This window comes from Bufo bufo, chromosome 2 (genome assembly GCF_905171765.1).
Source record: "Bufo bufo chromosome 2, aBufBuf1.1, whole genome shotgun sequence".
Taxonomy (NCBI): Eukaryota; Metazoa; Chordata; class Amphibia; order Anura; family Bufonidae; genus Bufo; species Bufo bufo.
In genome coordinates this window covers 780,914,589-780,940,879 of record NC_053390.1, presented here as the reverse complement: position 1 = coordinate 780,940,879, position 26,291 = coordinate 780,914,589, and the positions used below count along the sequence as shown (strand labels likewise).

The 26,291-nt window shown below is 45.4% G+C and overlaps 1 long non-coding RNA gene across 1 annotated transcript; it reads right to left on the bottom strand.

The window, feature by feature from the left end:
* Positions 1-23,816: 23,816 nt before the first annotated feature.
* LOC120991877 lies at positions 23,817-24,119 on the bottom strand. The gene is made up of 3 exons (XR_005776848.1): positions 24,098-24,119; positions 23,935-24,012; positions 23,817-23,842 (listed from the first exon to the last, which is right to left on the bottom strand). It is a non-coding gene; the product is annotated as an uncharacterized LOC120991877 (long non-coding RNA).
* Positions 24,120-26,291: the final 2,172 nt, after the last annotated feature.

Genomic DNA, 26,291 nt, shown 5'->3' with positions numbered 1-26,291 from the left:
GAGGGTCGTATGTGTCCTTTTCTCAGACTCTCAGAGATATAAGCACGCATCGCGACCCTCTCAGGTTGGGAAAGATTGTATAAACGAGATTTAGGCAGCTTGGCACCTGGGATGAGATCAATAGGGCAATCATACTCCCTGTGCGGAGGCAAATCCTGAACTCCACTCTCAGAGAAAACATCCAAAAATTCAGAGAGGAAAGGTGGTACAGTCTTAGTAGAAACCTCAGAAATAGATGTTATGAGGCAATTCTCTCTGCAAAAGTCACTCCAACCATTTATTTGCCTCGCTGGCCAATCAATGGTGGGGTTATGTTTAGAGAGCCAGGGTAGCCCCAACACTAAAGGAGTAGGCAAACCGCTAAGGACGAAACATGACACATCCTCAACATGAGTATCATTCACAATTAAACGGATATTGTGAACTATGCCCTTTAATGATTTCTGAGAAAGTGGAGCTGAATCAATAGAAAAAACAGGAATATTTTTTCGCAAAGTGCATACCTGGAAACCATGAGTTATTGCAAATTGGTTATCAATGAGGTTGACAGCTGCTCCACTATCCACAAAAATCTCACAAAAAATGCTCTTGCTCTCTAGCGCCACCCTAGCAGGCAGGACAAAACGGGAACTACAAGCAAAAGACAATTCTTCAATTTCCGCCTCAACCCTGCCAATAGTAACAGACGGAATATTCTTAAAAGATTTCTTCCTTTTTGTCTCTTTATTACTCCCAGAAAACTGCCTGAATCTCCTAGAGGGACAAACATTTGCCAGATGATTTATACCTCCACAACAAAAGCAAACCCTGCCCTGCGGGCTGAATCCTCTATTGTCAGAGGCAATCAACCCCAGCTGCATGGACTCCTGCTCAGAAGGGGCTGACAGCGACTGAGACCCCTGTGCACAGAATGACACCGCTGCACTGTCCCGGGACTGAGTATGACAAGAAGGAGAAATCTCTCCTCTTTCTCTAAGACGCCTGTCAATACGAACAGCCTGAGACATAGCAGAATTCAAGGAGGTAGGTCTTTCATGAAAGGCAAATGCATCTTTCAATCCCTCAGAAAGACCATAGCAAAATTGACTTCGGAGTGCAGCATCATTCCAACCCGTATCTGCTGCCCATCTCCGAAACTCTGAGCAGTATATCTCTGCGGATTGTTTACCCTGGCATAACAGACGTAGTCTAGACTCAGCCAGAGCAATACGATCCGGATCATCATATATCTGACCCAGGGCTAAAAAAAATTCATCCACTGAACGGAGGGGTTGTGCCCCCTCCGGCAGCGAAAAGGCCCAGGACTGAGCATTACCCCTGAGCAGCGATATAATGATGCCCACCCTTCGTTCTTCATCACCGGAAGAATGGGGAAGAAGGCGAAAATGGAGTTTGCAAGCCTCTCTAAAACGTACAAAATTCTCACTACCCCCGGAAAACGTATCCGGGAGCGAAATCTTAGGCTCAGCACAAACTCCATGAACGCAAGCTGAACCGGTCACTTGAAACTGAGAAAAAGTCTTACGGAGATCAGCTACCTCCAAAGCAAGACCCTGAAAGCGTTCAGCCAAAAGTGAAACCGGATCCATGCTTGAGACGGTTTTGGTGGCTGATAATGTCACGGATGGTGTACAGGAAACAATATGATACAAATAACAAACGATGACTAACTGGATCCACAACTAAGGAACAAAAGGGAGACCCCTGCAATCGACCTGCCGTTCTCCCTTATTGCTCAGCCTATGCGACCACTCTAAAGGTGAATGGGCGCATATCCACGTACCTCGGCTATCTTAACCTAAAGGCCCTACAATAGTGAGGGGACACGACCACCGGCTCCCTACACAGACACGGAGGGAGTCAGGGTCACCTGGATCCAGACTACAGAAAATCATAAATACAAAACAGCACTTATCTGAAGACGACTGTGAACTGAGAACTGGTAGCTGGGAGCAAAAGACAGCATGCACACTCATTCCAGGAAGTTGTATCAGCCACACCCAACTACCTTATGGGGGAGAATATAAAGGGAGGTAATGAGTCTGACTGCATGACAGCTGAGATAGCCTAACGAGGTGAGGAACAGAAACCAAAACAAAGAAACTCAAGGGGGAGGATCTGAACGGCTCCTGTCAGAGCTTCTCAGCTGTCTGCTTGTGACACTAATGTGAGGAGGCCACATATCTGGCATATCTACTGTGAGGGGGGCACATATCTTGCCATATTTATTGTGAGGGGGGCACATATCTTGGCATTTCTACTGTGAGGGGACACATATATTGGCATATCAACTGTGAGCGTGCATAAATTTTGGGATATCTACTGTGAAGGGGGCACATATCTTTGCATACCTAATGTGAGGGGGCCACATATCTTGGCATATCTACTGTGAGGGGGCAGATATCTTGGCATAACTACTGTGAGGAGGCACATATCTTGGCATAACTACTGTGAGGGGGCACATATCTTGGCATATATACTGTGAGCGGGCACAGATCTTAGCATACCTACTGTTAGCGGGCACCTATCTGTAAGTAGACGTGAGGGACTAAAACATTGGGTAGAAAATAAAAGTAGGCACATAAGGACTGATTCACATATATCCGCTCTGTAGCATGCTCTGTGTAAGGTATTTAATCTATAATACATACAGTTTTATTGCTGTAAGCGCCATGCAAAATGCCACAAGGGGGCCCACTAAGACTTTATCACCCACGAGCCCACATGAACCTGGAGCTGGCCCTGCCTCCTGATATCTATTATAATGTGACAAGTGTAGAAGAAACACCACGGGTGCTAATCCACATGTTGTACCGCCATCTAATGCTGCTATAACCATGGACCGGAGGTTCTTAGTATACATTGTCATCAAAATGTATAAGCCCACTTGCCACGTCACGGCGACCTCCTTCAAGTGGGTTCCTACACTAACACTAATGACTATTATTATTTATTATAAGACTAGAGTATTAGAACTATTACTATTATTCAAAAACACAAATGCAACCAGCACTCTGCCCTGCCTCTATGCTGGATGCTGAATGAGGCATTGGTGTACATTTTGGCCAAAGCGTAATAAGCCACTCACCACGTCAAGGTCGCCTCTATAAGTGGTCCCTAACACTAGTTCCTACCTGTTTATGGGCCATGATAGCCACACAAAGTCCAGGGAGCGCAGATACAGCATACACGCCAGGCACACTCTGCTTTTAACCCCGTCCGGTGCCGTGACAGCTTTCATCGGATCCAGGGATGCAAGTACCAACATGCACGCTGAGCCCACTATATACTTCTCCTGGAGCCAAATGGCTACTGGTAGGCCCTGTAGAAGTAGACTCAGTTTTCTACTGACTTTGAAACCAGCCTCCAGGACAGATTGACTGGTCAGGTGTGCATGACTGCATGGAGATCGCCACGCCTCCAATATATACTACAAAGAAAAAATGTGGGGGATTCAGTCAGCACAACCCTGTATGCAGGTGCACATCGCTATGGAGAAATACATATACAAACTCAAAAACACAAATGCAATAGCACTCTGCAACCAGCACTCTGCCCTGCCTCTATGCTGGATGCTGAATGAGGCATTGGTGTACATTTTGGCCAAAGCGTAATAAGCCATTCACCACCTTGGTGAGTGGCTTAAACCTCGAGCTCAGATCAAGTTTTCCTAGTCGAGTCTTATTACCAAAAATACTCACTTGAGAAGGGTCCCAGGCCATAGATGCACTGCTGGAGGCAGTAGATGTCCTAAAGAGAAGAGAATACAGTAAGTGACCACTTACCACTCCTCATGGATGATAGGACAAAGGGTCAGATTACAATGAAGCCACTTACCTCCAGAGAAGTGCGGCCTGCTCCAATCCTGTATTTGTCCAGAATTGGAGAAATCATAGTGCGATCCGTTAACCCATAAAAGAGACTTAGTCACAGATCTGATAAAGGCAGTGAATGTTCTCCCAGGTGTAGGACCCTTGTGATCACACACTGATGGCCGGTCCTAAGGGTAGTAATATGGAAGTCCTGAAGAACCATTTATAACTTCTTCATATATCTTTATAGCAGTCAGTCAGAGATCAGCTTTCCTCATACAGAGCTCCAAATCCCCTGCAAAACCTTAGAATAAAATGATAAATTGTAGCTGCCTGCAGCCACCACTAGGGGGAGCAGAGAAGCATACTGTACAGGCAGTCATGGGTCCTGAGCTCCCTCTAGTGGTGTCTGCAGGCAGATCTAATGTTACCATTTATATCAGTGCAGAGGATTTGGAGCTTTGTATCAGTAAAACAGAGCTCTGATCACTATAAAAATATATCAAGAAATGAATCAACATAAAAAATGTCCTGATGATAAAAGGCGGACATTCACGTTACATATAAGAGGATAATAATCACATATGATCATGCAGTATATATATATATATATATATATATATATATATATATATATATAGTGCCATCTTTACTGGGTATCTGTAGTGTCCCTTATAGCAGAAGGGCCCATATACGTAATACCGCACATAACACAGAGGGGAGATTTATGTCAACTTATAAGAAGGAAAACTGGCTCAGTTACCCATAGCAACCAATCAAATCGTTCCTTTCATATTTCAAAACTCATTTGGAAAATGAAAGGTAGAATCTGATTGATTGTTATGGGCAACTGAGCCAGTTTTCCTTTGCACCAGTTCTGATACATCTCCCCTATAGTGCAGACTGGGTTGTACTGGACCCTATACAGATATATGACATGTTTATTTCTAAATTCATCCTGCCCAGGAGTCAGGAGTACAGAACTCACCCCCAAAAAGACAGTAAAATACCCCAATTAACAACACTTTAAAAAATACCCCCATTTTCAGAGCCAGCACATTGTCCCCATTTACAATACTGCGAACAGAAAGCCCCCAATTCCCAGCACAGGGCCCTCAATAAACAATACTGGCAGCACAGGGCCCTCAATAAACAATACTGGCAGCCAGGGCCTTAACTGACAGAATTTGGGAATCGTGCACCAGCCACTAGGGGGAGCTCACTACACCCAGATGTATAACTCCATATTCGGCTAGCTCCCCCTAGTGGTGTGTGGGACAGGTAGGATTTAGGATAAATGTGAAGCATCATGGGAGATGTCAGATGAGGGGTGTGAGATCTCACCGGCGTCCATCTTCACCTCTCGTCGTCCTGTAACGGTCTGAGGACCACTGACCGTTGGTTTCCTTTCAAGTTTAAATCCAGCGATCCCATTGGCTGCTGAGCAGTGACATCTGGAAGAGGAAATTTAAAGGGACAGGACGCTGTTATCTCACTGCAGTGCATGTCCTGTATGTGAGATATCATGAAGCTGTGGCGATAATCTGCGAGGACCGGCTGCTATCACTCCTCATCCACCAGGGGGCGTAATATCTGATGAGTGTTATATCCTACATATTATTACACTATTATATGCCAAGAAGCATCGAAATCTACAATTACGGTTTTGATAAATGTTTTTACCCCTTCCTGACCAGGTTATTTTGCATCTCTGATTATGTAACTGATTTTGATAGAGGAATATTCGCCAAAAATTCTGCTGTTGGTAAAAGATGTCAATTATGTCTTCACCATTGGCTCCAATCTGTGACAGTGATCAGGAAGCTGGAAGATCTTCCGGCCATACACCCTGTGATATATCATCATCATCATCACCCAGATCTCAGGAATATATGTGACACGTACTGATATAGTATATACTTACTTCTAGGCTCCATGACTTATCCACAAGCTGGTTTTAGAAAACTTGGGTGACAACTAATACGGCCGCCAGTGCAGATCCCCCCCAAGGGCTGTCACATGGGGTGTACAGGATTGTGGATGGCTACAATGACTAATAAGAAGAAAACCACCATATACTGCTAAAGTAATACCGCCATATACAGACGGTATATAACCACCATATACTACTAAAGTAATACTGCCATACACAGCCGGTATAATACCACCATATACTGCTAACGTAATATCACCATATACAGCCGGTATCATACCACCATGTACTGCCAAGATAATAGTGTCATATACAGCCTATATAATACCACCATATAGTGAGAACATAATACAGTTATTTATAGGCTACAGAAAATATCCATATGGTGCCAAGTTAATACTGCCACATACCACCGGCATAATACCACCATATAGCGCTAACATAATAATGCCATAATCAAACTGTATAATACCACCATATACTGCTAAAGTAATACCGCCATATACAGCCGGTATAAAACCACCATATACTACTAAAGTAATACTGCCCTACACAGCCTGTATAATACCACCATGTACTGCCAAGATAATAGTGTCATATACAGCCTATATAATACCACCATATAGCGCTAACATAATAATGCCATAATCAAACGGTATAATACCACCATATACTGCCATGATAATGCTATACAGCCTGCATATTATCACTAGGGTTGAGCCAATAGAGCTTCGGATCAGAGATCAGAAGAACAAACTTTTTAATGCAGTCTCTGTACATCATTAAAATGTATTGGCTCTGCGTAGACAAAATACGTATCGGCCAAAGTTGCGAGACTTCACTGAATTCATTCAGTATTCCTTTCTACGTCGGGTTTGGTACTGGCTGGTACCTCGGTATTGAACCCGACTTTGGATTCCTAATTTACTGAAGTCTTTCATTGAAGTCTTGCGCGACTTCGGCCAATTTTGTCTACGTAGAACCAATACATTATAAATTCTGTACGGAAACTACATTAAAGGGAACCTGTCACCGGGATTTTGTGTATAGAGCTGAGGACATGGGTTGCTAGATGGCCGCTAGCACATCCGCAATACCCAGTCCCCATAGCTCTGTGTGCTTTTATTGTGTATAAAAACCCGATTTGATACATATGCAAATTAACCTGAGATGAGTCAGAGCTTGAAAATATGACTCTTCTCTGGTCACAAAAGTAAGATATGACTCTTTTATGTTAATTTGCATATGTATCAAATCATTTTTTTTGCACAATAAAAGCACACAGAGCTATGGGGACTGGGTATTGCGGATGTGCTAGCGGCCATCTAGCAACCCATGTCCTCAGCTCTATACATAAAATCCTGGTGACAGGTTCCCATTAAAAACTAAGTTTTGGAGCGAATGGACTTTGGATTGATGATCCTAAGCTCGATTCGCTCAAACCCTAATTATCAACATATAATGTTAAAATAATACTGCCATATAACGCCTATATAATACCACCGTGGAGTGCTAAGACAAGACCGTCATATACAGCCCCCAAAATAATACCATATAGTGCTAAGATACACAGACCGTTATCTTTAATGGGGGGGGGGCACAGGAAAATAACCTGAAATAAGCAGATAACTTACCAAGGGGGTCATACGTCAATCGCCGATCATCAGCCATAAAACAACCACTGTCGGCTTGAACATCGGCATCCATAATCATAATGATCAGTGACTGCAGCTTAGCTGCATTGTGTATAGGAGGTCCTGTCTCCATATAAACTTTGTCTGCTGTTCTGTATCTACCTCATGCTTTACACTGCAGCACTGCCTGTTCAATTTTGCTGCTGTGTGTAAGTGGAAGGTAAGTATGTGGAGAGATGATCAGGTTACAGTAAGGACAGAAGATTATAAACTACAGGAACACAAACCCTCAGAGAGAAGAGGACTATCTGCATGTAGATGGCGGGGCATTAATAAGGGGGAGGTGCTTTCATCAGCCATTGATTAGTAAACTCTTGACTCCTCCTCCTGAACTGTGCAGGACTCAATGCAGGAGGAGAGGTTTTGGGGAAGTTGCTTGGGGTGTTTCCAAATTTTGCGCCTACTTACGCTCTTGGGTACAGTAAGGCCCCATAGACTTCTTTGGGGGCCGTATTATGGCGGCGTACCACTTGCATATAACTCTGGTGTCAATCAGCGGCCGAAATGAAATGGATTCTACAATTTGGACAACCCCTTCGTAATCACCAGTGTGAGCACAACACAAAAGTACACATCTCACATACTGCAGACCTTCTGATGAGAAGGACGAGGCCTTATCCAAGCAATCAACGGTGGACGGAATCTCTTCCTTACTTTTCAGAAAAGAGGTTCTGCAGCATCTGCGTCTCAAATTCTGTAATTTTATTTAAAGGATTAGAGTGTTTCATATAATATAAAGATCTATATAAAGTTTTGGAACTATACAGATAAAAAAAAAAATCAGCCACCAAATCAAACTAAAAATGTGAAGCAGAAAATTTACTGTTAAGGTAAAAATCAATGTATAGAAAACTGAAAATCTGCATCCATTAAACAAACACTATCCATATATCTTAGTTCATTAACATATTAAAATAATCTGGCCTTCATCCTGGCAGAGTATTGTGATGTCACCACATTTGCATAGAAAGTTCTAGAACTGGGCCTACAGCCATGATGTCACTGGATGACATCACAATGATGGATTTGTGAAGGTGGGACTCCATGTTAGATGCACACAACTTCAGAAAGAAGATTGGACGCCATCATGAGGATTCATAGGCGTCTGCGGTATGTTGATCGGCGGCTGCTGGTCAACTCTCTCTCATCCTGCATGTCGATTGGCTCATTCCTTCTGACCCGATTCAGGAAACTGAATCAAAAATGGAGGACTCTGATGAGGAACTCTAGCTTCCTGGCCAAGAAATCAACCATAATGACACAGGTCATGAGCTTCTTCAGGTCAGTTGCCTTAAGACGTAAAAACGTCATCCGCCATGACATAGCTGAGAAGACACCAACTATTTTTGCTGATCCAAACGTTGCACATGAGGGGCCCCTAATACCACAAGGCATGTCCCTGGGAGAAAAAACAGAAAGTGGGGAACCCCCACAAAAAAGACCTCGGGACGCTGATACTGTGGAGCCATTCCTTGACCACAAAGCACCACCTTCTAAAAAAACACCAAAGAGCTGTAAGCGACGATGTAATAGAAAGACTCGTCAAAAACAACACACAGCACTGAAGGATGATGTCTCTTTAAATTTTGAGACCCTTAAAACATCGGACAAGAAAATGGCTGAGTCTGCTGAAGACCTTTTGAAGGCATCTCGTGAAGCTTCCAAAGCCAGTCTTAAACGGAAAGCACCAACCTCCAATGACAGTCAGTCCGGGACATTTCCACCAGCCAAAAGAGCTGCGGCAGAAAACATGTCCGCTCCATCTACCAAAGATGTAGGAAGCCCGGAGCTGGGAACATCACAAGTGGAGATGGCCTATACCCGGAGAGCACAGAACAACTTGTCTCCAAAGCACTTATCCATCCTGAAGAGCAGCGGCCAGGAAGGCATGCTGGACGATGACATCATTAATAAGGCCCAGGATCTCCTGCAGAATCAGTTTGGGGACTTTGATGGCCTGCAGCCCGCCGCTGCTATTCTCTTTCCAGGGTACAGTGTGCTAAAGAAGGCCGTACAAATCCACTACGACGAGGACAGGGTGCACTGGCTGACCACCTGCTTCAAAAATGGCGACATCCTAGTGGCCGACAGCATCAAGACCAGCAAATTGCCTCTATCTGTTTGCGAGCAGATTAATAACATCTACAGTGTAATGGTCAATGAGCCCCTGAAAAATCTAAAATTTCTCAACGTGGATCAGCAGAGAAACACCTATGACTGTGGGGTGTTCGCCATAGCATTTGCCTTTGAGTTTCTAGCAGATGACGGTGAACCCACGGCGATCTTCCAGCACGATGTGATGAGAGACCATCTAATATCCTGCCTGCAGAATGGCAGGATCACAGGCTTTCCCAAAAAGGTCAATTAGCGACTCCATGTCTTTCATGACATGTCGAGTCTATGATGGGCCAAGAGATCGCCCTGACCAGAAGCATGATATTACCGAAACAGACCTGGATCCTCTACTTCACCAAAGCTGCAGTCTCTACCCAATCCCAGATTACAACCGCTGGCCCATGGCACAGGTCTTCAACCCACAGACTTGTTGGCATCGGTAAGTGACTATTCTAAGTTTGATCATTTCCGTGTACGGATTGTAATAATGTCTTCTCATGTGATAATATATGTATGTGTAGAAAGTACTTAGACAACACCAAATGTTCGGGGTAATCACACCCCACAAACATTGGCCTTTTAGCCTATGGGCCCCATAACTTTGCTGTGTCTATAGTTATACCTATTTACCAGGGACCACATCCATAAGGGGACCTTGTATCCTCATTGTGTATATTGATATTGTTTTCTGTATAATTTGGACACAGCGGTATCCACTAGTCACCACTGGAAATGAAAACAGCCTGGGGTTAAGAAGGTAATTGCAGCAGATCGGATCACCAGAGGTCTGAGACAAAATGAGGTGCAGAAGAAACGATCTCCTGATCTTCACCAGTGACCCCTGCTAAAAGGTATTGGCCTTAAGAACCAAAAAGAGCCCTAAATAAGGTAAGATCATTGTTACAGGAGTCATAAAATGTGATGTGATTTATAACAGGAGCTCATAATAATAATAGACATGATGCCAAATTCTGGAGACACCAGAGTGATGACACAGAATAATGTAGGGTTTAGATTCTCCACGAAGATGATTAGACAGGTAGACATTAGTGGAAAATCATCCAAATCGCCTGATACATGGCATATAAGAATGATAAAATTCTAACTGCCTACAGTCGCCACTAGGGGGAGCTCCCATTGACTTTGATATGTAGATCACCTTGAGCAATGGCTCCCAGAATTTGAACTATAGAAGTGTGTAAGAAAGCAGTGGTTTTGGTGATTTGTATCAGGAAAACTGAGCTCCAAACCTTCCTGAGCTCCAAAAATATCTGAAAATAAATCATCCCACGCTTATAAGGTGTATTCTGTTTATGTTGGATACAGCAGTGGGTCCCAGAACAAGAATAACAGCTATAACAGTCAATGACATTGATAAGCGTTGGTATCGCTGTTAGAAACATGGGCCCAAGTTTAATACAGTAAATTGTGTGTCACTTACATGTAATTTTTCGTTCTTCCATGTTCAGTCATAATTAGTTATATTTTTTGCATCTGCAGACCACTGTACCAGAGCAGGGGTCTCACTGTGTCCCTGCAATGAATATGGGATACAGCTGGAGGTGATGACTCTACCACAAGTCAGCGACATGGTGGCCACAATGTCAGGATCAGATGACCTGCACTTCAGCAAGAGGCAGATTCCGGGCTCGGTCTCTGCACTCACCCACCGGACTTTCTGCAGTCAGACGTATTCACTAAAGAAGTGAGTTTCCTGCTGCATCAAAGGCAGATTCCAGGCTTGGTCTCTGCAATAACCACTGGACTTGACATTCACTGGACTTTCCGCAGACAGATGTATTCACCAAAGAAGTGAGTTTCCTGCTGCATCAAAAGGCAGATTCCAGGCTTGGTCTCTGCATTTACCACTGGACTTGACATTCACCGGACTTTCTGCAGACAGGTGTATTCACCAAAGAAGTGAGTTTCCTGCTGCATCAAAAGGCAGATTCCAGGCTTGGTCTCTGCAGAAGTCAACCTACTAGACATTCACCAGTTTTCCACCGCCTAGGGGAGGGGCAGTCCTTCAGCCATGGCTCCCTAGAGGTTTCCTCCACTGGGGGTTTTTCCTCTCCTGAGTGCTGAAGGCCCGACTCATCATGAGTCAAAGGCCCATCATCAACAGGGCCACATTTAAGACCAGTGCCCTGACTTCTAATGAGAACATCTACTGTACATTTGATACCTTGCAGTTAATAAAGAAGTCAGTGTATATTAAGTAGTGGTGTGTCTGAGCCTCTTTATGAAAATTCATGGTCAACTGGATGGGGGTGCAGGGTGACGGACCCTCGCTGCTCAGATAGTTATGGCCTTTCTTGGTTTTACAGCTAGGGTTATTTTTTTTATCCCCTACCTACAGTGGGGGACTGATTGGTGGGGACTGCTGGGTCCCCCATGATCATTAGAATGGGGATCCTGTGTCCCTGAAGAAATGGAATGGTAGGTCAATCATGTTCCCTTCTGCTTCATTCAGTGTCTATGGGACTTCTGGAAATAGCTGAGCATTGTACTTGACTATCTCCAGCAGACCCATGGAGAGTAGCTATGTGCACGCTCGACCTGCCACTTAATTCATAAGTGGACACAGGATCCAGTTCTCGTGATCAGTGGTGTCCCAGAAATTTTGTGGATAGAGGAAAGTTTTGTATCGACAGAAACTATATCCGGACCACATACCCCTTGAAGTCAACAGGTGCGCAAAAATGTGGATGTAACATGGACCAGCAGAGGTGAAATCCGCAATTTGTAGACCGCAAAACAGATATGGTTGTGTGCATGGAGGGTTGTATGATATAGATTTTTTTCTACTGAAAAAATAAAAATATTAAGAGGTAGAGTCAGCGGTGTACTGTACCTCCAATGGAGGCAGACCACGCAGTTGCTATGGGACCCCTGGAGGAAGGGGGCCCAGTCTTGGACAAAAGGCCTGCCTCCTAATTACACTAAATTCTCGCTCCTGTCTTGAGTCCCTTGTCTGGGGCTCAGGCTCTGCTTTCCAGCTCCCTGCTTCCTCTGTCCTGTCCTCGGGGCCCCCCTTTACTAAGTACATCATCAGTGGCTAGCTCTGCACCCGCTGGAGTCCCGACTAGCGCTCTATGTTGTCTCGCTGATGGGCGCTGAGTTGGCTTGTTCTGTGCCACGGGAGTTGGGATTTCAACAATAAATTGAGCAGGTTGAAACCCAGTATGCCCTTCCCATTCACAATACATTTTGAGCCTCATGCCCGTACAGAAATGCCCACTTTGGGCACATTGGCACAAGTGCTGACCCTTTAGGGTCCGTTTTGCAGGATGATCAGGAGACAGGATCTCAGAGCAGATGGGGTATAATACTGCATCCCTATCTGGACTCACAGGAAGAAATGAGGAAAGTTACACATTCATACCCTAGAAATATAGTTCTGCTTTTATTCCATTCACATTCTATGCAGAATCCCCATCATCATATAAAGCATCAGCGTGTCAGCTTCTCACTGCTGATATCAATGTAATCTACAGAGCAAATATACAGAAGGAAAGGCACACACCGCCTCCCGTAGAAATTACACAGGTTGTTACCTTTCAAAACCATATTAAAGTCTAGAGATGGCTATAATATACTAAAAAGATCAGCAACTGTGAACATACATTACATCACTTATCCCATACTGATCCAGAATTATAGACTGTATTATACCCCAGAGCTGCACTCACTATTCTGCAGGTAAAATCACTGTGTACATACATTACTTATCCTGTACTGATCCTAAGTTACATCCTGTATTATACTCCAGAGCTGCACTCACTATTCTGCTGGTGAAATCACTGTGTACATACATTACTTATCCTGTACCGATCAAGAATTACATCCTGTATTATACCCCAGAGCTGCACTCACTATTCTGCTGGTGAAATCACTATGTACATACATTACTTATCCTGTACCGATCCAGAATTACATCCTGTATTATACTCCAGAGCTGCACTTACTATTCTGCTGGTGAAATCACTGTGTACATACATTACATTACTAGTGTTGAGCGCGAATATTCGAATAGCGATATTTTTAAGCGAATATTGGCAATATTTCGAATATAGTGCTATAAATTCGCTATTTCGAATATTCGTTTTTTAATTTTTGATTTCCCACTTCCCAAAAGTAGTTCTTACCTGTCCTTACGATTCCTGGCTGCTCCAGTCAGTGCCCGTTGCCGCTTGTGCCGACTTCCGTGCTCATGGAGCGTCCCCATCACCATGGGAACGTCTCCATATACTAGAATGTACTGTCGGATGTGAGAATTAAGTTGAAATCGCAATGCGATTAATATAACTTGAAGTGATCGCATTGCGATTTCAACTTAGAGCTGGTTTACTATGGTTGGCTTGGTAGAATTAGCGAAGATGACGAATATAACGAATGTATTCGTCATATTCCTCAAAACGAAGATAACGAAGTATTCTCCATCTTCATTTTAGCTCCATATTCGTCAACTTCGCTAATTCTAGCAATCAAATAGGAAAGTTGACTAGAGACAGCTAAGTTTTTAATTTGCTATGCGATTATATTACTTTGCTTTTTTTTTTATAAATAGAATAATTATAAAATTATAATAATTATCAAATATTATAATTATTCTATTTATTTAAAAAAAAGCTAAGTAATATTATCGCATAGCGAATTAAAAACTAAGGGCTCTTTCACACTTGCGTTGGCCGGATCCGTCGTGTAGTCCATTTACCAGAATTACATACCGGATCCGGAAAAACGCGTGAGAACGCATCATTTTTTCATTCCGGATGCGTCTTTCCGCTTTTTTTCCGAACATACGGATCCGGAAATCCTGAATGCAACCGTTACGGTTTTTTTACGGATCCGTCCTACGGATCCGGTATGCAGCCGGATCCGTCCTGCGGATCCGTCTAAACAGCGGATCCGTCGTCTATTTTAGAGCGGATCCGTTATGCAAAATAATCCTATCAATAAAATTATCAGAAACTAATCTAATCACAACTAATCTTATCACTTATATAGTTGTACAACAATAAAATATGCAAATATTTTGGTCTATAAAAAGTAAACCTTTAGGGACTAGCTCAGATTCTGCTTAGGATTGTCGCCAGGATGATGCCTGAACAAGAGTTTGCTTTCAAAGCCCTGATTTTTGTTTCAAGATGGAGGAAACAACAGCGAGATAGACGTCGGCGTCGTCTTCGTCGGTATTGGGTTCATCCAATTTCGTCTGCACGGATTACCGAAGGAGCATTTGAAGTCCTGTACCCGGAATTGCGTCATTATCCGGAAAAATGTAATAATTTTTTTCGCATGAATATGGCTAGCTTTGATGAGCTCCTAGACCGAGTATCACCGAGACTGGCCAGGATGGATACGTATTTCCGCAGGAGTGTGTCACCTACAGAACGACTCATGTTGACCATCCGGTAAGATAATGACATATAGATATATTAATTTTAATTATTTATATGTGTTGTTTACTATTTATACTTCATTAACAATTTTTTTTGAAGATTTTTAGAGCAGCTATACTAATCTGTATGTATTTAAATATTACAGTCGGTAAATATGTATTGATGCTTTTAATTATAGAAACATTTTACTCCTAACGATATTTTTGATAATTATAGTGGTTCAGGCCATATCAAATTTGACAAATCCATAATCTTAAATTTTTAAGTATTTCAAATTAGTAATCTAATATTTTATGTATATTTTTTTCAGCTTTCTGGCTACAGGTGACAGTTTCACCTCGCTACACTACCATTTGGGATTTCAACGATTTCGACAATTGTAAAAGAAACCTGTCAAGTTTTATGGGAGGAACTGCATGAGGAGTTCATACCTACTCCGAATCAGCAGAGATGGCTTCAAATTGAAAAAAAAAATTCTGAGGTGTGTCAATTTCCGCATTGTGTCGGCGCAGTGGACGGAAAACATATCCGTATTATAAAGCCACCAGGTACCGGATCAGAATTTTTTAATTATAAAAAGTATTTTTCAATTGTTTTAATGGCCATCGCTGATGCGGAGTACCGGTTTGTGGCAGTTGATATTGGTGCATATGGCCGCACCAATGATTCAATGATTTTTAAAAGCTCTTTCATGGGACGGAGCGTTTACAATCGGCAATTTGACTTTCCACCTCCTGAACCTATGCCTGGAACCGACAGTCCACCACTGCCATACGTCTTGGTGGGTGATGAAGCTTTCCAAATGTCTGGAAATCTGATTAAACCCTACTCCAGCCGTCGATTGGATGCCACAAAACGGATTTTCAATTATCGGTTAACAAGGGCACGAAGAATGGTCGAGTGCACCTTTGGGATCCTTGCCTCTAAATGGAGAGTTTTTGCTAAACCGATTCAGTTGAAGATTGAAACTGTAGACGAAGTGGTAAAGTGTGGTGTAGTTCTTCACAATTTCATACGGACTAAAGAACCCGCCATTGAACGAATAATCGAGGACAGCGAAATGACTAGTATTGAAACTTTTGGACCACGTGGTACTGTGGCGGTGTCCGCCATGCGTGATTCATTTGCTGCCTACTTCAGCTCAGATGCTGGACGTTTACAGTGGCAGGACCAGAATGTTTAAAATTGTAATTTTTTACTGTTGTTTTTTTTTTCTCCAAAAAATTGATCATTAATAAAGTTTAATAACTTTTTCAAATATAGTAGTATGGTGTTTCTTTTTAAATAATTTATATTATTTTTGTAAAAATATCTTATCACCGCATGAGTAGCCACTATCATTGGCTGGCTCCCCAAGCGGTGTGAGAGTATGTCAGGCCTTTATCCACCACACCCTCTCCCACCGCCTGTAGAGCGACAGTTGCATTGTCGCTCCCCAAGCGGTGTGAGAGCATGTCAGGCCTTTATCCACCACACCCTCTCCCACCGCCTGTAGAGCGACAGTTGCAGTGTCGCTCCCCAAGCGGTGAGAGCATGTCAGGCCTTTATCCACCACACCCTCTCCCACCGCCTGTAGAGCGACAGTTGCATTGTCGCTCCCCAAGCGGTGTGAGAGCATGTCAGGCCTTTATCCACCACACCCTCTCCCACCGCCTGTAGAGCGACAGTTGCATTGTCGCTCCCCAAGCGGTGTGAGAGTATGTCAGGCCTTTATCCACCACACCCTCTCCCACCGCCTGTAGAGCGACAGTTGCATTGTCGCTCCCCAAGCGGTGTGAGAGCATGTCAGGCCTTTATCCACCACACCCTCTCCCACCGCCTGTAGAGCGACAGTTGCAGTGTCGCTCCCCAAGCGGTGAGAGCATGTCAGGCCTTTATCCACCACACCCTCTCCCACCGCCTGTAGAGCGACAGTTGCATTGTCGCTCCCCAAGCGGTGTGAGAGCATGTCAGGCCTTTATCCACCACACCCTCTCCCACCGCCTGTAGAGCGACAGTTGCATTGTCGCTCCCCAAGCGGTGTGAGAGTATGTCAGGCCTTTATCCACCACACCCTCTCCCACCGCCTGTAGAGCGACAGTTGCAGTGTCGCTCCCCAAGCGGTGTGAGAGCATGTCAGGCCTTTATTTTTAGATAAGTAAAAAAAAAAACACAAGGACACATAAAAACTTTTAAAATAACTTTTACTGAATTTTATAAAATAAAATTATATATATATATAAGTTGGTAAGGCTGATTAGTCAGCCTGCATTTGTGGGAGGGGCGGAGGCTCTTCATATACGAGCCACAGCCGCACTCACAGGCGTGTGTTCTCAGGTGCACAGCTGCCGCTGGGTGTCATTAGCAAACTAGCTTCTCTGGTGGTAGGAGTCTTTCTTTGAAGTATGGAGCCAGAATAGAGCTTGTTGTTTTGCTCTCTGCTACCGTAGCATGCACGCGCCATACTACGTAAGTAGGTTGGGCCGGGGCCGTCTCTCCTGGCCGGTCGGAACCGACTTTGCTAGCAAACGGGAGGCTTCGCCTCAGAATCTGCTACCTCAGGTTTGCTCGTTGGGGCTAAACACTTCTATTTCTTTTCAACTTGGTTTTGTGTCTCCCCCTCCCCCCGCTACCACCATCCTTAGACTTCACGTATTTCACTGCTCCATGTACTTACAAACCCTGCCGCACTTTTATGCTCTGCTGTTCTCCTGAGCGGCATTTACACTTTCGGCTTTTGTTTCATGTCTTTATGCTGCATCCGCACGTCTTTACTGTCCAGCACTTTCCTACTCTTGGTTCGTATTCACTCAGATTGGTCTCACATTCAAGCTGCGGTCACCTGTTGGCTGTTACATCTCATTCCGTCCCCAGCCGACCATCGGATCCGTATTACACGCCTGTTATTACATGTTGTGTACTCGGCTTACAGCTGCTACTCCGTTTTTATTCTCTAGACGCACCACCCTGGTGTTCACACCTTGCTCCACTCACAACCAAAGCTGCGTTCATGGGTCGACTGATATACCATGTTTGCTCTGCTCACTGTGAGAGCTCTGTTTACACGTCCGCTGTCACAACATGTTCATACTAGGCTTGTTTCAGAGCTGCATTCACTTTCACCGTTACATCATGTTTATGCTCCACTCACATTTAGAGCTTCTGTTCTACCAATTTCATTCTCGGCCACACCCAGAGGTGCATTCACACTACGCTGTCAAATCATTTTTTCACTCCACCCTCGACCAGAGTTGCATTCATCCGTCTATCGATATATCAGGTTTACTCTACTCACACCCAGACCTGCGTTCACACGTCCTATGCTACTAAAGGTTCTTTCCATGTCTGCTGTCACATCAAGTTAATATTCCGTTCACATCCAAAGCTGCGTCCGCATGTCTGCTTTTACATCTTGTCCTATACTCTATTCCCATACTCAGAGCTGTGCCCATACCATGTTTTTTAGGTACCACTCGCATCCAAAGCCCCATTTGTTGTTACATTATGTGTTGTACTCTGCTTCCACTCAAAGCTGCATTCTCCTGTTCATTGCTACGTCATGGTTTTACTCAATAATCTCACCGGGGCAGTCTGCACCCACCGCTCTGGTACCTCTCTCCCGACAAACATAACGGCGTTCTTTTCAGGCTTACGTTCCTTTCTTCGTGGTCTGTTACATTCCATAGGCCTACTTTTCTGTTCACCTCAGGGAGATTTTTTTTTTTTTTGGTCTTCTTTAATCCTGGTTCATATTCACTCAGACTGGTCTCCTTTAAGGAAAACAAAAAAAAAAAAAAACCTCGCTTTCACTACTGCAGTCCGTGTCGTCCGCCGCTTGTACACTGCCTGTACGCGTCTCCAGGACGGGTAAGCTCCTTCCCTCAGTCCATCCCCTCCACAGGGCTCCTCCAATCAGCGCTCATGTGTTTCCCTGCTTCCGGTCGCGGGGTCGGCGTGCGTTCCAGCGTAGGAACGCATGTTGAGAACCACTGCCGGACTTGTGTGTTTTTGAATTACAGGTGGTGTCCTGGTTAGTACTGTGTCATTGCTGCCCAAACTTGCCGGTGCTCGCTCCTCCCAGTTTCTCTATGCTTCCTTCAGCGGCATTTTGCAGATCAGGTTCACACACACTGACATCGCTCTTGATAGTGGCTTGCAGCTAAACCAGCTCCTCTATTCCTTGTTGTGGTTGCTAGGAGCTGGTCATACAGTGCAAAATCCTCACGTTGGAGCGCATGCTGGGCTGTGTTTTACATGAATACGGCTCACCTGGGTTGGAAATACACAGCTTCAGCCTAGACACTATGCACAGTCACTGCACGCTGATCGCCCAGGCTCGTACCTTCCTCTGTCTCCTGGATCGCCCAGGCTCATACTACCTACCTCTGTGTCCTGGATCGCCCAGGCTCATACTACCTACCTCTGTGTCCTGGATCGCCCAGGCTCATACTATCTACCTCTGTCTCCTGGATCGCCCAGGCTCATACTACCTACCTCTGTCTCCTGGATCGCCCAGGCTCATACTACCTACCTCTGTCTCCTGGATCGCCCAGGCTCATACTACCTACCTCTGTCTCCTGGATCGCCCAGGCTCATACTACCTACCTCTGTCTCCTGGATCGCCCAGGCTCATACTACCTACCTCTGTCTGCTGGATCGCCCAGGCTCATACTACCTACCTCTGTCTGCTGGATCGCCCAGGCTCATACTACCTACCTCTGTCTGCTGGATCGCCCAGGCTCATACTACCTACCTCTGTCTGCTGGATCGCCCAGGCTCATACTACCTACCTCTGTCTGCTGGATCGCCCAGGCTCATACTACCTACCTCTGTCTGCTGGATCGCCCAGGCTCATACTACCTACCTCTGTCTGCTGGATCGCCCAGGCTCATACTACCTACCTCTGTCTGCTGGATCGCCCAGGCTCATACTACCTACCTCTGTCTGCTGGATCGCCCAGGCTCATACTACCTACCTCTGTCTGCTGGATCGCCCAGGCTCATACTACCTACCTCTGTCTGCTGGATCGCCCAGGCTCATACTACCTACCTCTGTCTGCTGGATCGCCCAGGCTCATACTACCTACCTCTGTCTGCTGGATCGCCCAGGCTCATACTACCTACCTCTGTCTGCTGGATCGCCCAGGCTCATACTACCTACCTCTGTCTGCTGGATCGCTCGGCTGTCATCTCCTCAGTTATTCCTCCTTCTGACTCGACTCGATTTTGTTCTGCTGGGAACGGGTACGTTCGGTTTATTTTTTATGTATCATTACTCCGGGTCCATCCAGGCCCTTTTCTTCCTTTTCTGCCTGGTACGTTCAGGTCTGGTCTCCCTGCATGTTTACTATTCCATGTTTTTTCCAGGGTCTCCCGCTGTCGGCGGATCCGTCCAGGCTTAGCCTCCTATCCATTACAATACTTCCCCATGATCCGCACAGGCCCACCTACTCTTTCACACTCGTCTCACCCATGCCTGTCCCTTCCTGGTTTACTTTTTCCTGGCACTGCCAGGTCGGTCCTTCACCGGGCTATGTGGTGCGGTATTTCTGGGTCACCCCCTTTTTTTCCAGGTGATGCCAGAAGCAGATCCCGCGGGGTCCCCTCTCCCAGCCTTCAATTCCCGGGTGATGGATTAGAGTTCCTCCTTTCTCACGCCAGGAACCTGTTACAACATTCCCTCTCCTCCAACACGGCCAGGAATTATCAAGCCGGCTATAAAATATATAAAGAATTCTCGGCCCCATGGCTTCGGGGGCCCGATGACGGCTTCGGGGGCCCGGTGACTGTTTTTAGTCCTGCTGGGCTGATTGCCTGGTTGGTTGTCCATCTGTGCATCTGGGCTGATTTGGCCCGTATGTATCACATACATACCTGCTTCCCTAATTACCTAATAATCCATGTTGATCGCTCACTTTATGTTTTGACCGCAAACTGGTCCGGTTCGCCCTACAGCATCATTGTCATGTCTTACACAGATATTTCGTCTTGCTTTAATTGTTCATGCTTTCGTTCAGGTCCTGCCAGAGGAGGAACAAGTAGGGTAATTCCCTCTAGCATTTTAGTCTCTGATCGTAGTCGATCATATCTTGCCAACCAGGTCCCCGCGCAAAGTCTTTAACTTTTTACCACGACCAGGAATTCATTTTCGCCGGTAGCTTCATTGCAATTGCATTCCCTCACTCATGGGAGGGCATAGACAGAATCTTGTATATTATGGCTTCGTAGCTTCTTTCCGCACTAACCTCAGACTCCCTACAACCACGTTGAATAGAGTTTTAGACAAAGTTCAGCATTTCCTCATGGCAGAAGATTCAGATAGTAGGTCGGTCTTCTCGTCTCAAGCGTTAAAACAATTCTCAGGGGCACACAGTAGAACAACGCGCGGACCACGGCTAGCAGATAGCTGTTGTCTGGGGAACTATTCAAGGATTCTCTTCCTATCTACATAGTTCTTTTTGGCCCTCATTCCTGCATAGTCTAGGCAGTTAGGTTTCGGTCCCACGATCTCCTGAGGCTAGGGCATTGCCAGTACTCCATAGAACCAAAACTTTACAAGGTTCATTTGGTTTTCATGATCCATTTCACAACGTATTCCCGGTCCTCCATTCCGCTTTGGGGCAGTATCCGCAATATTGAGCATCATGTCTCTGGCCTTGTCATCCACAAGATGGGTTGTAGGTCTCCTTCTGGCCTTGCCTCATACACCCTGAATTTTTCGCTCTAGATCCCTGACGCCTTGCAGTTGACTTCGGGATTAGTTTGCACATGCCATTCGAGTTCCTTTTCTACCCTACTTGGCTTGGTTTTTGCCCACTTATAGGCCTACCCACGATCATGGCTTAGGGCACACAACAAGCCATTTAGTCAGGTTAGCTAAGACACGCCTAGCTGGGTTAGGTTTTTCCCGTTGTTTCTCTCCCTAGGGTTCTTCGGATATCTCTTGGCCGTAGCCATGACCACAAGTTGGTAAGGCTGATTAGTCAGCCTGCATTTGTGGGAGGGGCGGAGGCTCTTCATGTACGAGCCACAGCCTCACTCACAGGCGTGGGTTCTCAGGTGCCCCACCCTCCCTCCCTTATCTTCTCATTTCCACAGGGTATGCCCACTTATAGGCCTACCCACGATCATGGCTTAGGGCACACAACAAGCCATTTAGTCAGGTTAGCTAAGACACGCCTAGCTGGGTTAGGTTTTTCCCGTTGTTTCTCTCCCTAGGGTTCTTCGGATATCTCTTGGCCGTAGCCATGACCACAAATATATATATATATATATATATATATATATATATATATATATATAATAATATTAATATAAAATTTCAAACTAAAAAAAATTACAAATCCTGGTATTGAGGATTTGGAGGAGGAGGTTGGGGGGTGGAAGTTAGTGCACAGCTTGATCCCTCTCCACCTTCGTAAGTTCTGGTGGAGACTGAAATGTGCGATGTGGGAGGAGAGACAGCGGGAGTATGCAAACGGGATGGGGGATTGGGTGAAGGAGTTGTCCGAGCCAGCGAAGGAGTGGTGAAAGTTGATTGTTGGAAATAGTTAGGAGGAGAGAGAGAACAGTGTTAAAAAGACTCGGGGGTTGTAGAATGGGGAGGTGGTTGAGGTGGACGGGTTGGAGTTTGCGGAGGTTGGAAGGGGTGAGGAGGTTGGAAGGGCTGAGGAGGTTGGAAGTGGTGAGGAGGTTGTGGTGGGGGATAGGGATAGGAGGGGGGATAGGAATGGGAGGGGGGATAGGAATGGGAGGGGGGATAGGTTGGTGGTTGGGGGACGGAAGTTGTGCGGTGTCTCAAATCCCACACCGCATCCTTTACCCTACGTCTCAACTCCAACACCTGGTCGGGCGTGAAGTCCGCCACCAGCTGATTAACTGACAGCCAATAGGGTTGTAGCGGGCCCGGCAGAGAAAACTGCGCCACAAACTCCCGCTGACTTCTCTGCTCGGCCTCCAAGGCTACAATCCTATTGCTGTAACCACACAAGGTCTCATACAAGAGCCTTGTGAGGTCTTCATAATCAGCTTGGCGGCTTCTACCGGCCCTCTGGCGACGCATCAACGCCTCAAAAAGTGGCGCCATAACGGCTATTGTTGCGTCACCAGAGGGCACCAGTAGAGGACGATTTGGGTCCTGACCAGATGCTGGAACAGGTGGAGAGGGATCCGTGGGTGGCAGCTCAGCAGGGACCGCCTCTTTATGACCTTCACAAGGAGGTTCTGGCGCCCCAGTACTGCTAGTTGTTCTGTAAAAAAAACAAAAAAAAAAAATTAGCATGTTTTTAAAATTAAACATTTTACCATTTTTTTAGGGATTTTTTTACTTACCTTCGCAGCTCTAGGGTTCTACGTAGGAACCCTAGGGCAGCCGCATAGCGGTACGGCTGCCGGCGGGTTCCGCCAGATCCACTCGGGCGATTGACCTCCTCATTGTAATCTTTTTTGTAGCGGTCCCTTATTGAGCGCCATCGCACCATGACTGCCGTCTCTGAAAAATATAAAAATAAACATTACTCTCAAATTAATGGCATTTACCAAACTGCAGCCCTAATGCTGTTGCAAAACTACTACTCCCAACATGCCTGGATAGGGCATGCTGGGAGTTGTAGTTTTGCAACAGCTGGAGGGCCACAGTTTGGATATGACAGAACTAATCAATTTAAAAAATTTAAGGATACTTACTGCAATCTTCCTGTTTGCCTTCACTGAGGTCGTCCCAATCTGTCAGCATTTTGCCACAAATCTCCATCCACAGACTCCGGGTCAGGTGATGGTCTGCATGGCGGCGGTCGGTATGGTCCCAGAGTGGGACGCGTTCCTCCACCAGATGGATGAGGAGTTCATTGTCTATATAGAAACCGGATAATTCCTCCTAATCCGTTCTGGCAGAGGCCCTTGAACCCTAAAAAAAATTAGAAAATTTATTAATTTTAAAAAATAATTTAATAATTTACACATATGATATAACAACATTCAATACTGAGATATACTCACACGTCCCCGACCGCCGCGTGCTCCCCGGCGCCTTGTGGGTGGTTGCTGACGACCTCTTGAGGCAACAGTAGGATTAGACTAAAATAAAAGAATATCAATTTAATAACCATAAATTATAAGAATTATGAAAAAACACAATACATCTTTTTTTTATTTTAATTACCGATTCATGGTGTCCACCCCCGACTTCCTCCTCTTCCGCTGTCGGAGCTGGGCTGGAATACCTCTCCTCCGTTGACGATTGCTGTAAAAGAAAAAAATAATAATATTTTGGACATGGATGGGATAATAAAATAAAACTTTAAAACATGACATACCGTTTCCAAGCGAACTTGTCGCCTTGGAGGAGAGTTCCCGGACTCACTTGAATAGCCTATTGAAACAATTAAAAATAATTAAACAATTGATTTTGAATCATTATAAAAAATCCATCAAAAAAGATACTTACTGGACATTTTTTTTTTCAATGTGTTAATTCAGGTCTTTCTCCCAAAAAATATAACCTAAAAGAAAAATGAGAACAAAAAGATGAAAGTTTTAACACATTAATATTAAACAACAGTACCACCTTACTACCACCCCCAACATCCACCATGCAGTCACCCCAGCCAGCTGCAGTCCCAAAGAAAAAGCACTTGGGACTGAAGCTGGGGTGACTGCATGCTGGGTGCTGGACTGACTTGGTGCTGGTTGCTGGGGGCAGCATTCCCCTGGAGACTACTACCCCCGAAATTAATTTGCTGCCTCCTACATGCATCTACTATGTCTAGGACATAGTAGATGCATGTAGTTGATGTATTTAAAAAACAAAACACACACTGAACACTCACCTCCAGGAGCTGATGACACGACCTGTCCTCTCCCGCACGGGTTGTCTGTGCAAGTTCGCGCCAGCCAAGACCTTCCTACTTTCTGGCGCAGGCGCAACTTCCGGATCCGTTGTTGCGTCGTAACAACGGAAGATTTTAGGACGGCTCCGGATCAATGCCTTTCAATGGGGTATTGATCCGGATCCGTCGATGCGGCAAGTGTTCCGGATTTTTGGCCGGAGCAAAAAGCGCAGCATGCTGCAGTATTTTCTCCGGCCAACAAACGTTCCGTTCCGGAACTGAAGACATCCTGATGCATCCTGAACGGATTTCTCTCCATTCAGAATGCATGGGGATAATCCTGATCAGGATTCTTCCGGCATAGAGCCCCGACGACGGAACTCTATGCCGGAAGACAAGAACGCAAGTGTGAAAGAGCCCTTAGCTGTCTCTAGTCAACTTTCCTATTTGATTGCTAGAATTAACGAAGTTGACGAATATGGAGCTAAAACGAAGATGGAGAATATTTCGTTATCTTCGTTTTGAGGAATATGACGAATACATTAGTCATATTCGTCATCTTCGCTAATTCTAGATATCAAACCAATAGGAAAGTTGCCTTAAAGGGACTCTGTCACCACTTTCTAACCCCCCCTTTTAAAAGTATTGTTCTCTCCATGGCGCCCTTGTGATTACAAAGGTGTTGTTATAACATAAATTCGCCGTCTCGTTTTGATAAAAATACCTTTTATCTAACCTGTCAATCTTGTGGATAAGGTGCCCAGGGCGTTTCTGAAGGTCTGAAGCTGCCGCCCGCCGCCGCCGCCGTTGGTGCCCAGCTCCTCCCCTGATCCTTTCAGCGCCGCCTGAATGTAAAGAAATCCGCCTCTGGCTCTCGCTCAGTGCCCCCTCCTCCTTTTCAAAGATCCCGCGCGTGCGGACATTTAGAATCAGCCTCATTGAGCGAAGTGCGCATGCGCGCACTTCGCTCAACCTCCTCATAAGACGAGCACTGCAGCCAGCCACTCAGAGCCTGCTAAGCGCTGTATGGAGCCGCAGGCTCTGAGTGGCTGGCTGCAGTGCTCGTCTTATGAGGAGGTTGAGCGAAGTGCGCACTTCGCTCAATGAGGCTGATTCTAAATGTCCGCACGGGCGCATCAGGCACAGGCCTGTGCGCACGCGCGGGATCTTTGAAAAGGAGGAGGGGGCACTGAGCGAGAGCCGGAGGCGGATTTCTTTACATTCAGGCGGCGCTGAAAGGATCAGGGGAGGAGCTGGGCACCAACGGCAGCGGCGGGCGGCAGCTTCAGACCTTCAGAAACACCCTGGGCACCTTATCCACAAGATTGACAGGTTAGATAAAAGGTATTTTTATCAAAACGAGACAGCGAATTTATGTTATAACAACACCTTTGTAATCACAAGGGCGCCATGGAGAGAACAATACTTTTAAAAGGGGGGGTTAGAAAGTGGTGACAGAGTCCCTTTAAGATAAAAATTGTAATACGCGATTATTTAAATCGCATATTAATCGCGATAACTAGAATA